The following is a 14,660-nucleotide window of genomic DNA, read 5'->3' as shown; positions in this document are numbered from 1 at the left end:
ATCCCGTTCCTGGGCGAGCTGCATCTACTTGATCCCGGCGAACGTCTTAGCCTCATATGGCCACCTAATTTTCTGCCGCCCCCTGCTACGCTTTCCTTCCCTTAAATTCACCTTTGTTGCAGTAAGCGACCATCGGTTATCCTTTCTTCTTGCTACATGTCCTGCCCATGCCCATTTCTTCTTCTTGATTTTCACTAGAATGTCACTGACTTTAGTTTTTTTTTCGGACCTACTCTGCACGCTTTCTATCTCTTAATGTTACCCCTACCATTTTTCGTTCCATACGCCTGTGCGTTGTTCTCAACTTTAGTAGAACCCTCTTTGTTAGCTTCCAATTTTCAGCCCCATAGGTAAATACAGGTAAGATTCAACTGTTGTATACTTTCTTCTTGAGTGATGCCGGTAAGCTGCTAGTCATAATCTGGGAGTACCTGCCAAGTGCGCTCCATCCTAGTCTTATTCTCCTTGTTATTTCCCTTTCATGGTCCGGATTTGCGGTTACTACCTGTCCTAAATAGACATGCTCGCCTACTACTTCTAGTTCTTCGCTACCTAATGTAAACTTCTGTTCCTTCCCTAGGCCATTGAACATTACGTTAGTCTTCTGCATATTGATTTTCAAGCCAAATGTTTTACTTTTCCTGTCTAGGTCATCAATCATTCTTTTGCAATTCATCCCCTAAGTTACTTTGCAAGGCAATGTCAACAGCTTATCGCAGATTACTGAGGTATTCTTCATCTACTCTGATGCCTAACTCCTCCCATTCCAAGCCTCTCAATACTTCCTCTAAGCAAGCTATGAATAGTACGGGGGGATCGTGTCTCCTTGTCTAACACCTTTCTATATAGGACGTTTGTTACTTTCTTTATGCAGAACTATGGTTGCTGTGCACCCTCTATATATATATTCCAGCACTTTCACGTACGGCGCGTCTACATCTTGATTTCGCAATGCCTGTATGACTGCCGAAGTTTCTACTGAGTCAAATGCTTTTTCGTAATCAATGAATGCTGTGTATAAGGGCTGGTTATATTACTAGCATTTTTCTATCACCATGTTGGTGGCATGGATATGATCGATAGCAGAGTATCCTTTTCGAAAATCTGTTTGATCATTTGCTTCGTTGCAGTCTAAAGTTGCCCTGATTCTATTAGCGATTACTTTGTTAAGTAGCTGATACGTAACAGACAGTAGGCTGATGGGTCTGTAATTTTTCATTTTGGGCAGCTCTACGCCAAATCAATGCTATCTCATGTCAGCTTCCAGCTACCTCCTGTCAGCGTCATTTTGGAAATATTTCGGTCCCTATACGCTGCCGACGCCAGATTGTCGGTTCACAGGACCTTTAACGCCCTCGAGTTAATATCTGTAGAACTATCGCCACATGAAGTTAGTCAGCGGCGAGTACATATAAGCGAGCGCCATGTGTAAAGCGGCGGGGCCTCGGTAGCATCTGCATGGATCCAGCAACGGATCTTTGATACTCGGTGTCTTCAGTGCGTCTCAAAGCCGCTTCATGCTGTGACTCTACTTTTTTACTTCAATTCTATTTTTATCGCGATCTCTGTGGACATGTCAACGACATCGCCGGCAGTTCTTCTAAAGGGACAGATAAAGATTCTGTACTAAAAACAAAAACAACCACAGCACATATACAATGCCGTGTATGGCGCCGGTATAATATTCCTCTGAGGGATGATAATACTGTAAAAAATACTACTCTAAAGTTCGAAATAAATTTTTTGAGATATGCACATTTATTGAGATCGCGCGGCTTTTTATAGGTCAGTGTGGTCTAGAAAGTGCTCAAGAAATTCTGTGAGAAAGTCTACATTTCACGAAGTTGTTTTTCTTGATTCAGAAAGTTTTTGTATAAAGTGATGTTTCCCTGATATATAAGGAAATTAGGTTATGACAGAGACACAGCCAATGCAGGGAGAATAAAAGCAAAATATGTTTGCCTAAGTATGCACACCTACTGCAATATAGCACTGTAAATTCGACATGTTTATGTACCGCCTTATTTACACTCCAGAGACAGCTTACACAGCCACACAGGTGCCTGTCGTGAGCCAAAACAAATATCTGCAAACCAAAAGTATTTTTATTCCAGGAATCTCTAATTTGAAATAGGTATACTTGTTTTAGCCAGTTCAGTTCAGTCGTTCAGTCGTGTCCGACTCTTCGTGACCCTATAGACCATTTCACGCCACGCTTTCCGGTCTCTCACTATCTTCCTAACATCACATAACTTCATCTGCAGTGCCTCGAGGATGCCATCTAACCATCGCATTCGCTGCCTACCCCTTCTCCGGCGACCGTCAACCTTTCCCAACATCAAATCTTTCTCCAGCGACTCCTCTCTTCTCATCAGATGACCAAAGTAGCTGAGTTTTAACTTTAGAATTTGACCCTCCAATGAGCAGTCAGGGTTTATGGTCGACAATATCGACTGACTTGATCTTCTGGCAGTCCAAGAAACTCTCAAGAGTCTTCGCCAGCACCACAATTCAAACGCGTCAATTCTTCGGCGGTCAGCCTTTTTCACAGTCCAACTCTCGCATCCATACATCACAACTGGAAAAACCATAGCACGAGTTATACGGATCTTGGTTTGCAGACTAATGTCTCTGCTCTTTACTAGGCGGGCAAGACTAACCATTGCTCTCTTTCCCAGAAGCAGGCGTCTCCTAATTTCATGGCTGCAGTCTCCTTCCGAGGTAGTCTTGGAGCCCAAGAAGAGAAAATCTGTCACAGCTTCCACTTCTTGTCCATTGATGCTCCAGGACTTGATAGGGCAAGACGCCATGATCTTTGTCTTTTTGATGTTCAGTTTAAGCCCAAACTTCTCACTCTCTTCTTGTACGCGCATCAGAAGTCTCCTGAGTTCCACTTCACTTTCTGCCATTAAAGTGGTATTATCCGCATATCTAAGGTTGTTGATACGTTTTCCAGCAATCTTCACTCCATATGAAGACTCGTCCAGACCGGCCTTCCTCATGATGCACTCTGCATATAGGTTAAATAGGCAGGGCGACAGTATGCAGCCTTGCCTCACTCCTTTCTCAATCGGAAACCAATCGGTAAGACCATGCCCAGTTCTGACTGTGGCCTCTTGTGCTTCATACAGGTTCCTGAGGAGACAGATGAGGTCAATTGGAACTCCCATCTCTTGGAGAGCTTGCCACAATCTGCTGTGATCTACGCAGTCAAACGCTTTCGCATAATCAATAAAGCAGAAGTAGATGGGTTTCTGGAACTCTCTTGTTTTTTCCATCATCCAGCGGAGGCTGGCAATTTGGTCTCTAGTTCCTCTGCCCTTGCGAAACCCAGCTTGCACGTCCGGAAGCTCCCGATCCACATACTGCTGCAGCCTACCTTGGAGGATTTTCAACATCACCTTGCTAGCATGCAAAATAAGTGCGATCGTGCGGTAGTTGGAACATTCTTTGGCACTGCCTTTCTTTGGAATGGGGATGTAAACTGACCTCCTCCAATCCTGTGGCCACTGCAGAGTTGTCCAAATCTTCTAACATATTGTATGCAGAATGCTAACAGCGTCATGTTTGAGGTTTTGAAGCAACTCAGCTGGAATGCCATCACTTCCGCTGGCTTTCTTCTTAGCAAGACTGGCTAAGGCCCATTCAACTTCACTCTTCAGGATGCCCGGCTCGAGATCAGTAATCACAACCGTCTTATGTTGGGTTTGCACATTCGGGTCCTTCTTGTACAGTTCTTCTGTGTATTCCTGCCACCTCTTCTTTATCTCTGAGGCTTCAGTGTTTTAGCCAGGCCATTTCTAAATTAGGTTAGAAATCAGGGCACACATGAGACGAATGTGTGGAGCTGAAGATGGCTTCGGCGTCTTTATGGCATCACGTTTTCAGAGCAGTGTTGGCGCAATTTTGCAAGCAGTGTAAGAGAGCATATTTTGAAGCGCTTTCGGGTTGTTTGCTGATTTTATTGTTTTAAGCCAGCTTCACAGAAACACAAATATTAGTGTATAAATAAATTCTTCATGAACATCTAATTCCCTTTTGTGCATAAAGATACGATTTGGGGTAAAGACACGGCATATGCTACTTTTTATCCTCATACTTACTTTCAGCGTCTTTTACGGCCTCAGTCGCTTTGGGACGTTAAACCCCTGCGACAAAACCAGTCACACCTACTTTCTATATTGTCAGAGATAACCTATCGCCAGAGGGTGGCTGTAAAGTCTTTTTCCCTCATTATTTGCGTGTTTGTGAACAATAACAATATTTTGAGATTAATCCACACCCGATGAGCAAACAAAAGTACTAAAATGAGGGGAATAAGAGTATGAACAACTGCTGATTTTATGTAGTGATAAAAAACGATCCGCATTCTTTCTCAGACAAGAACGCCTAAGATAACTTTTCTTGTCATGAGCACATGTAAAACACCAGTTTTCTTACAAACAAATTGATGCCTCAACGCAGCGTCTTGTAGTTCTATTTCATCATTACCGAGCGGTGGCTATTGATCAGAAAATTTTAGTGCAGTGACCTTAAACAGAGGCATTCAGATGAACTATCCTTGTTCTCAAAATGCTAGCTACCATTATCAAAGCAGTGAAATAATATATTCGGAAACTGTAATTTAGAATACGTTAATTTGTAGCATGTTAAGTGTACTTTGTTTTTCGTTAGTTCTAACATTGCCGGAATGCCATTGAAGGAATTCTGATTATAAGGCTGAGCTTGTCTTCTGAAACGTTTCGTTTAATCAAAACAACTTTGTTTTTTTTTTCTATATTTCCGGCCTTTAAAAAGCAGGTGATATTTCAATAACTGACGCTCTGACTGATTCGAAGAATATGTAGTACTGTAGGTGATGTTGGCGTATTATTGAGCTATTTCAGATAATTGGCTAAAAATGCAAACAGTGTTTTATACCACTAAATACAAAGAGGAAAAATGTAAATATTACCTGGATGACGAGAGATATACTACCTCTTACACGGCATGTACACATGCTTAGATGTAAGAAGCGCTGAAAGAATCAGGCACCAATGGTACCCTTCATTAAAGCCAAATAGCAGTTTCTACTGAAAAATAACTACGGCAATTATTTTTACATCCAATTGCAGCTGCAGGATTTACTAAAGACTAACCTCTGTAAGAGATTTGATCTATTTTATCATGTGATTGGAATACACAGCTGCGACGGTGATTAACGATGAATCTACTAATGATACATTTATTATATCCCATCCATCTATTGAGCACTTCAACACCGTCTTTTTTTATGACGGCGACAACATTCAGCTAGGCACTATTCCTTACAGTGCAGTGCCAATCAAGGATATCACTATTACTTAAGAAGGAATTTTACACCTACTGTTAAAAAAATGATACTAAGACGTCTGCTGGCCTTGGTGGTATCTCGAATTCTTTTTCGGTACACTACCCGTTATGGACTTGTCGCTACATAGCTGTGAAATTTTCCACGTGTCTTGCCTCCTATTAGTGCCTCCATATGCAAAATGGCCCCAGTGCACCCTTTGTTCAAGACCGATGACAAGCAAAATGCATACAATTATAGGCAATGTCATATACCTCTCCAGAATGTAAAATGTTAGAGCACATTCACTATTTACGCACACATTGTGGAATATCTTGAGTCACATAATTTACAAACAAATATCCTGCATTGCTTTAGGCGTGGTTTCAGCACTTGACACAATTAATTCAACCGCGAGATTCGCGATAACCTCGATACGGGCAATCAAATAGACACAATATTTATTGACTTTTCATAGGCAGTCGAAAAGGTTTGTCACAAAAACCCTTCTATAAGCTTGACACCTTCCTGAAAATTCCCAGCTTTTCCAAATAATTTCTTGTTTTTTTTCTTTAATTGTTCACAATTTATATTTTTCAATGTAGCAGACTGCAAGGTATGAGAGTCTCCCTAATGTGTTCCACTGGGTTCTGTATTGGGCCTGTTGTTTCTCTTTATTTTATAAAATATTAGCGTGGCAACATTTCGTCTAACATACGTTTGTATGCTGATGACTGTGTAATTTATAAAAACATTTGCTGCTTTTACGTCCATTTAAAACTTCAAAAAATATTCACTGTACTTAGCGCTTGGTAGCCTACGTGATAAACGACAACGTGCGTAAGGTTGTGGCTTTAATACCACGGTCAGTTCAGTTCAGTCGTTCAGTCGTGTCCGACTCATCGTGACCCTATTGACCATGTCACGCCACGCTTTCCGGTCTCTCACTATCTTCCTAACATCACATAACTTCATCTGCAGTGCCTCGAGGATGCCATCTAACCATCGCGTTCGCTGCCTACCCCTTCTCCGGCGACCCTCAACCTTTCCCAACATCAAATCTTTCTCCAGCGACTCCTCTCTTTTCATCAGATGACCAAAGTAGCTGAGCTTTAACTTTAGAATTTGACCCTCCAATGAGCAGTCAGGGTTTATGGTCGACAATATTGACTGATTTGATCTTCTGGCAGTCCAAGGAACTCTCAAGAGTCTTCGCCAGCACCACAATTCAAACGCGCCAATTCTTCGGCGGTCAGCCTTTTTTACAGTCCAACTCTCGCATCCATACTTCACAACTGGAAAGACCATACCACGGTACCTTCACTGTATACTTACAAAATTAACAGTGCCTAATCACGAACGCCAGTTAGTACAAACACATTGGCATCGTCTCCACACTGAGCATGGCACGGCCGGAGTACACAGATTTAATAGCCTCAAATGCACTAAAACGTTTCGATACCTGCGTTGCACCATAAATGCGACTCCTAGGGACAAGACACTATTAACAGATAGATCATTAGTCCTTCCACCACTTGAATACGCACCCCCCTGTCTAGAACCCGCATAAAAATCGGGAAATTAACGAAATCCAGGGAGTCCAGAAGAAACTCTTTCGTTTCATATACCACAAGTTCGACAAGAATGTTTCGCCCTCCACAGCGCTCTAATCCCTAGGCTTGCGATCACTCTCGCCGGGCCGAAGGTCTAATTCTTTAAAATCTACCCATTTCATTATTAATTCATTATACTGTACTTCACCATTGCCTGATTCCTGTGATACCACCTGAAACAAGAAATTACTACGGCCTAAACTAAACTTCAAATTTCGCAAGCAACCAACGCTTTTGAACACAGCTTCTTTCGGCACTTAATTGAATGCTCGAATATAGTGCCTGGTCGTCCTTCATTGTTTTCTTCCTTTAAACTGGTGTTAAACGGGTATTGAATATTATTTTGCTTTCGCTAATTTTGCTTTTATTGTATCGGCTATTTGCCACTGTTCTTCCCTTTATTTTATTTGACGTCTTCTTGCAGTATAGCACAACAACGCTGCAGTATGCACAATAAATAAGCAAATATGGGTAAATGAAGCATCTACATTGCAGTAATACAGAAAGTTGAGCTAGTTGGTACATGATTGCAAATTACGAGCGCTGCGACGGAGAACAACACCGAGAGAGTAAAGGAAGCGCCTGTCCTTGTCTTTACTCTCTCGTTGTTGTTCTCCGTCGCAGCGCTCGTAATTTGAAAGCATCTACATATATTTATTTATTTATTGTACATACTGTGGCTTTGCGTTCACAATTTCTACATACTGAAACTTTGCGTTCACAACCTTAACAAGTTCTGAAAGCAAAGCTCAGCAAGTAGAGAATTAGTCAGTGTTCCATGTTTCATTAGCATTTTGCTTGTATGTCAGGCATGGTAAAAGATAATGCGCCACAATACATCGCCATAATCTTAATCTAGCTTTCTTGTTGATATTTTTGTGCATTATTAATATATTTATGGGAAGCTATCTTTTAAGGGAAGTTACCGCCGCTTTACAGCCTCTTTCGAAATAAATTACCGAATGCATATTGCCTTTGCGAGGTATGTGATGGCCCCCGGGTAATATTTAGCGATTTGTTCATGGCTGCTATATAACCTCTGTGAAGTTGTCAGAAAAAATTAGTATTTATTCATCGTCAGAAACCAATCAAAATGATCAAGCAGAAGCTTGCGCAGATATTTTAAATTATATTTTGCCCTGCGGGGCAAGCCTGAAACTGCAGAAAACGTATGCATGTTAAGGCCTAAAACGTTGAGGGGGTTACAGAAAAAATGTACCCTTTTCTGTTTGGCGGGGCTGTCACTGACTGCTTAGCGTAAGAAAGTTATAGGATTACATAGAACTGAATGCTCCTTTTATAGTTAATACTTTTCGTGGGTGGATTGATCACAAAAATTTACGAGTTGGAAATTTTTAAAAATAATTCGACAGATAAATCATAGTGCATTATGCAGTTGCAATTTGAGTTCTGTAGTAATAGGTACGTAAATAGGTGAAACTAACGAGAAACAATACACCTTTTTATCCGACTGTAGTTTCGAAACATACTTGTAGATATGAAACTGGTGCTTGTGTTCTCTCATGCGTGCTATAGGTATAAATCAATTACTATATTTCACACCGCAATTCTAGTCGAAAGAATAGCACGCATAAAAGGCTACTAAATATGCTTTAAAGTCAGTACTAGAGGAAATATTTCCTCCAATACTGATTTCACAGCGCGTTTAGTAACCTTGTTTTTTACCCTCAAGCGAAATCTTCAGTTTATGGTATAAGAACCGTATTCCCCACTTATACCATTGTGTACTTTATAAATCGTTATGAAGATTAGCATGAAGGCTAGAGCGATAAAGTTTTATTGCAATAGTTACCGACATTCCGAAGCAGGCCATTTAAATTTTTGCTGGCCAGCTTCATTCTCCCAGCACTTTATTAACTTTAAAAAAGTATCGGCATGGACGGTTTTGTCTATAAATGACTAAGAACCTGACTTTCCCTGCTTCCTTATATCATTTATTGACATAGAAAGATTGTGGGATTTTCTAGCCTTAGTTAAATATGTGCGAATGGACGTGTAAGGTCTACAACAAAGTCAAGAATCCACTGCACTCCTTTCTTAAAAGGCTTCAAAATGCTATAAAACTGAGTTTAAAATTCTAGGCAGTGCATTATTCAGCTTGGATTTAACGATTCTATATTTTTGGATTCTTCTCTTTGCTCTTGTGAAGGAATTAGATGGTGCCAAAAATTGAGTACAGCTTTTATGTGGCTTATTACTTAAATTACTGACAAAAGGTTTTCTTAGCCTTTTTTTATACAGCTAACGAACGCCTTGCATTCTAAAAAAGAAGGTGAAAACCAAGGCGTCATATAAACAAAAATTTCAATCAAGGAACACAACGTGCAGATGACGTCATGAAAAGATTCCGGTCAAAGCCTACAGCAATCCATCACTCACTTTTGATTTTGAAAGTTTGTATTTTATATCACACTTAAACTTTGGCCCGCTTTTCATTTTCACCTACCTTTATGGGTAGAAATCCATTCTGCTCCTAATACTCCGATCGTAATGTAGAGACCATTAAGCGCATTGTTAATGATCAGACGGCATTTCAGCTGCAGAACATTGAGCTAGGTTATTCAAAAGATGTCCAAGCTGTCCTAAGTGCGCACGATCTAATTTTTCTAAAAACTCCTAAAAGTCAGTCCTTGCTATTCTTTAGCCTTTAGAAGAAGGTATACCGTAATGCTTACTGAGAACGTTAAGGAGTTCTGCTCCAGGCCCATTATCTTACAGCTAGTTACACTCCTCTCCTAAAAGGCTTAAGACATTTTCAAACTGGGCTTAAAATTACCGGCAGTGCATTGATTAGGTGGGATTTAAACGTTGAATATTTTCTATGCTTCTCTTCGCACGTCTGAAAGAGTTTGATAGCGCGAAACATTCGGTACAGCCTTCATGTGGCTTATATCTTTAATAGGTGAAAGCAGTCTTTCCTACGCTTTTCATATACCGCTAGAAATCTCCTTACAAATTCTGCAAAAGAAGGTAAGGATAGAGGCCTAATTTTCATATAAACAAAATTTGATGAAGTCATGAAAAGATTCGGAGCAAAGCCAACCGCAACCCATTATTCATGCTTAATTTTCGCTATGTGTATCGTCCTTCATGGGTTGAAATCAGTTCTGCAGCGAATGATTTCGACCTTATTTCGGGGAGCGTTAGGCACCATTGTAATAATTAATCTGAGAATATCAGCAAAAGAACATTGAGGTAGATTGCCCAAAGATGGCCAAGCAAGTCTAACTGTGCAAGGTCTACTTTTAATCATAAATTAAAATAGGCAGTCTTTCCTATTCTTTAGCCATTAGAAGAACCAATAAATTAAGGCTTACTGAGAACATTATGAAACAGTTCTGCTCAGGACCTATTATCTTAAAGTTATCGTACATCGTTTAAACTGATTATCTGACTTTCCCAAATATTGTTGCAGTCCCCTTTCAACTATATTTTTTAAAACTGTAAAAAAAAAATTCATACTAAAATAAACAGACCCTTCACCAAGTAACAGGGCGCAAAAGCGAACGAGAGCTGTCGTGCTGGTTTTAGTATTTTCAGCGCCGACCTAATTCTGAGTAAAGGTCCACAGTCTGAAAAACGGAAGTTTTCCAATGAAGCACTATTAGCTTAATTAAAATCAGAATATAGGAGTATCAGTAATAAGGGAGTAAATACTCATTGGCATCAACCCAAGCGTAGCCATACGGCTGCAAAGAAAAGCTGTACAGCTTTCTCTGAAACTTCGTAGAAAAAGAAAAATTTGTCCTGATCCGGGGAGCGAACCCGGCATCACCGCCTTTCCTCGGCAGTCGCTCTACCGACTGAGCTAACCACGACTTTTTTTCTTCAGCATGGTATTTGTTACATGCTTTTAAGTGCAGCGTAAAGCTGTATACATTATTTACAAAGTAATTAGTATGTAGGCGAAAAGCCCAATTGAAACATACAACACAGCACCACACAACTAGAATACGACTTAGCACAACTTCCCTAAAACGGTGGCAAGGAAGGACAACACATCAACAATGGCAGCCAGCCCGGTTGATAGTCACTATCTTCGTAAATGTCTCTAAGATGGTGCACCATCTGGTCGAAACGAGTAGCGGGGGAGACGAGAAGCTCAGCATTCCGATCCAAAAATGATTGGAACGCATCGCCAGAGGATGTGGTTTGCCGCAAAACTGTGGATTTGTTTTATGATGTTTTGTGCCCCCCGCTGTAATGCTCTAGTGGTGCTGCGGGTATTGTATGAATAAAGAATAAAGAAAAGATACGCGTTTTCCAGAGGCTGTGCAGTCCACGGAGGAGCTAACCACGACAGTCAGCAGATCGGATGTTAGGGCGAGAGCGCATTCATCTATAACTCGAAGTGGGAATGATGTTAGTCAAATATTTAGGAGGATCAGTGTTACACTGCGGAGAATCATCGGGAAACGGCAAAACGAAGCTTTTTAATCAGGGATAAGTGATATTCTTCCTGAACACGTCCGCTTATGAAGAGAGAGCTGAGGTCGCGTTGTTAACATTGCAACAAAGTTGACTAAGACATGCCTCCGTCAACGACACTTCGTGGGCTTGGTGGCTGTGCCATGGCAAAGACCACTAATCCGCTCTTCCTGACAATGCAGGTGCTTGTCACGATCGTCGCTGCTTTTCTGCCTGGCCGGACGACTGCGTAGTCGGGTTCGTCATCCCTACCTGCGACTTATTTTGGCTGCGGCGGATTTGAGGCCGGCTACGTCAACGTCACTGCTACCGTCGACACACCGCCACCGATCTGCCCAACCCTCGCTGCCTCCTGGATCGCCCCATCACAGTCGACATCACCATCTTCAACTATAAAACCGCAGCATCCGTCAACGACACTTCGTGGGCTTGGTGGCTGCGCCATGGCAAAGACCACTAATCCGCTCTTCCTGACAATGCAGGTTGGTGCACAATACAGCCTAATCGCAAAGAAAACTAGTAACTACTTCTTAGTGCAGCTGCCAAGCCCACAGTGTCTGAGTGCTATTGTTGCCGATTTTGCCCGCTCCCTTCTGTTGTTGTTATCTGGTGATATTGAAACTAACCCCTGTCCTTATTCTGACACCATCCTTGCCGAGCTGCAAAAAATTTCAGCCAGTCAATCCCTACTCATCGCCGAGGTGGGCGAACTAAAAAAACCAGCTACTAACGACCAACCAAACCACCTCCAATCTGAACGAAAGAATGACCGACCTCGAGAACCACTACCAAACTCTAAAAACCTTACAAACAGACCTCGATACTGTCCGAACTAACGCCGCCCAGACTGCCTACTTAGTCTCTGCATTAGAAACACGCCTAGACGATGCTGAAAATCGATCGCGGCGGAACAATCTAATATTTTATGGCCTTGAAGACACTAATACGACCGAAACATATGCTGAGGCTGAACAAATAATCAATCGTCACTGCCAGGAGCGTCTTAATATATCAATCGACCCTAAAGAAATAGAACGTGCACATCGTCTGGGACGCCACTCTAACGACCGCTGTCGCCCAATAATAGCCGAATTTACGTCCTACAAAACTAAAGACAATATTCTTTCAAATGCCCGGAAACTAAAGAACACATCTTATAGCATCGGCGAAGACTTCTCTCGTTCTGTCCAAACCGCGCGTAGCCACCTTGTAGCTTTCGCCAAGTCAAAAAAAGTTAAATTTTCACTTCGCTACAAGACATTGCACATTGGTGCTAAGCGTTATATGTACGATATCCCATTGCAGATCGTTCAAGAGATGCCATAGCGGTCACCTCCCCCAAAAGCAATCAATACCCGTCCCCGTACTTTATCAAATAATCATCTTTCGCTCTCTGTAACATTCACTAATATTCGCAGTTTTAGGCCGAAACGAGAACGTGCGTCTAGCTTAGTCACATCATCTAAACGGCACTATGCTCCTGTTAACTGAAACCTGGCTTACCAATGATATCACTGATGCTGAAGTTATTGCCGATTTGCCAAATTTTTCTGTTCATCGAAAGGACCGCACAGATTCTCGAGGGGGTGGTGTACTGATCGCTGCTGGACCGGAATTATCTTGTTCACCCATCCGCCTACCATCTAACTTAGAGATACTCTGGCTTTTGTGCCGTGCTTCACCGCATTCAGTCATAATCCGCGTGTGTTATAGGCCTCCGCATGCAAGCCCAAACTTTTCCCGCGAACTCAACAATATGCTCAACCAGCTCATGACCTCTTATCCGAACGCACATATTCTTCTATTTGGTGATTTTAATTATCCAGGAATAAACTGGCTCCACCGCTCTCATTCACAGCCAATCAGTGCAGAATCAAGAGATTTTCTGAATGTTTGCTTGAACTTTAACCTTTACCAACTAGTAAACAGCCCAACGCGCATCGCAGGCGATTCGAGCAACATTTTAGATTTAATACTAAGCTCTCATCCTGACAGTTTGTCTTCCATTACATACTTAGAGCCCATTAGCGACCATAAAGTCATTCAAGCAGATTTTTCCTTCCGCACCGAGCGCCATGAAATACAAAAGAAAACAATCACCCTCTATGACAAAAGTAACTACAATGCCATTAATCATGAACTGAGCATTTTTTTCCCTCTCTTCGAAGCCGGTTATAACCAGAGATCTGTTAACGAGAATTGGATAATATTTAAAGATGAACTCCACGAACTAACACAAAAATTTATTCCTAGAATAACTTTTCGTGAAAATCGCTCTAAACCCTGGTTTTCTGAGACACTAAAAAGACTCGAGAATAAAAAGAAGCGGCTTTTTCGCGCTGCCAAATTGAAAATCAGTTCCGAAGCACGGGAGAAATATTTTTCAGCCGAAAAAGAATACTTGACTTCTGTCACCAATGCTAAACACGCATTTTTTAACAGCGACCTACCGCGCATGCTATGCGATAACCCCAAAAAATTTTGGCGAGTTATCAATCCCGGACCATCACACTCAATAACCTTCACTCATGCATCCGGTATTCAAGCCTCCGACACAGAATGCGCTAACATCTTCAATACGGCGTTCTCGTCAGTTTTCACCCAGGAGCGCCACCCGCCTCCAAGGATACTTCCTACTAATGCCACCTCACCGATGGACGCAATAACTTTTTCTTCAAGTGTCATCTCGTCTTTAATTGAGAAAATGAAACTTTCCTCGTCAGCCGGCATCGACGAGATAAACACTAAACTACTAAAAAACACGAAGTGAATTAGTAGAGTGTACCTAGAATTATTGTTTTCGCAATCACTCTCTACAGGTCTCATTCCGGAAAACTGGAAACTTAGGAAGGTCGTTCCAGTCTACAAATCAGGTGACAAAAATTCCCCCCTAAACTACCGTCCAATTTCCTAACTAGCGTCCCCTGCAAGATCATGGAGCATGTCACATACTCTCAGGTAATGGACTTCTTAGACTCTAAGAATTTCTTCCATCCATCCCAACACGGTTTCCGCAAGGAGTATTCATGCGAAACACAACTAGCCATTTTCCTCAACGACTTACATGCTGACCTGGACGCTATAACCTTCAAGTTGACGCCATCTTTCTGGATTACGCTAAAGCATTTGATAAAGTTCCACACCAGCGATTAATACAAAAACTTTCTATTCTAAACTTACATCCTAATGTGCTAAACTGGATCAAGGCCTTCTTAACAAATCTTTTTCAGTCAGTCATTGTGAACAACCGCTCTTCCAACTCTCTCCCTGTGACATCCGGCGTCCCACAA

At 41.7% G+C, this 14,660-nt stretch overlaps 1 pseudogene; it reads left to right on the top strand.

Annotated features, from left to right (window-relative positions):
• The first annotated feature begins 11,801 nt into the window (after positions 1-11,801).
• On the top strand, positions 11,802-12,696 carry LOC146174884 (uncharacterized; annotated as a pseudogene).
• The last annotated feature ends 1,964 nt before the right edge of the window (positions 12,697-14,660 follow it).

Source organism: Amblyomma maculatum, chromosome 11 (genome assembly GCF_055883805.1).
Source record: "Amblyomma maculatum isolate TAMU_Amacu chromosome 11, ASM5588380v1, whole genome shotgun sequence".
Classification (NCBI taxonomy): domain Eukaryota; kingdom Metazoa; phylum Arthropoda; class Arachnida; order Ixodida; family Ixodidae; genus Amblyomma; species Amblyomma maculatum.
Note: the sequence above shows the minus strand (reverse complement) of the source record. Positions and strands in the feature narration are given on the sequence as shown.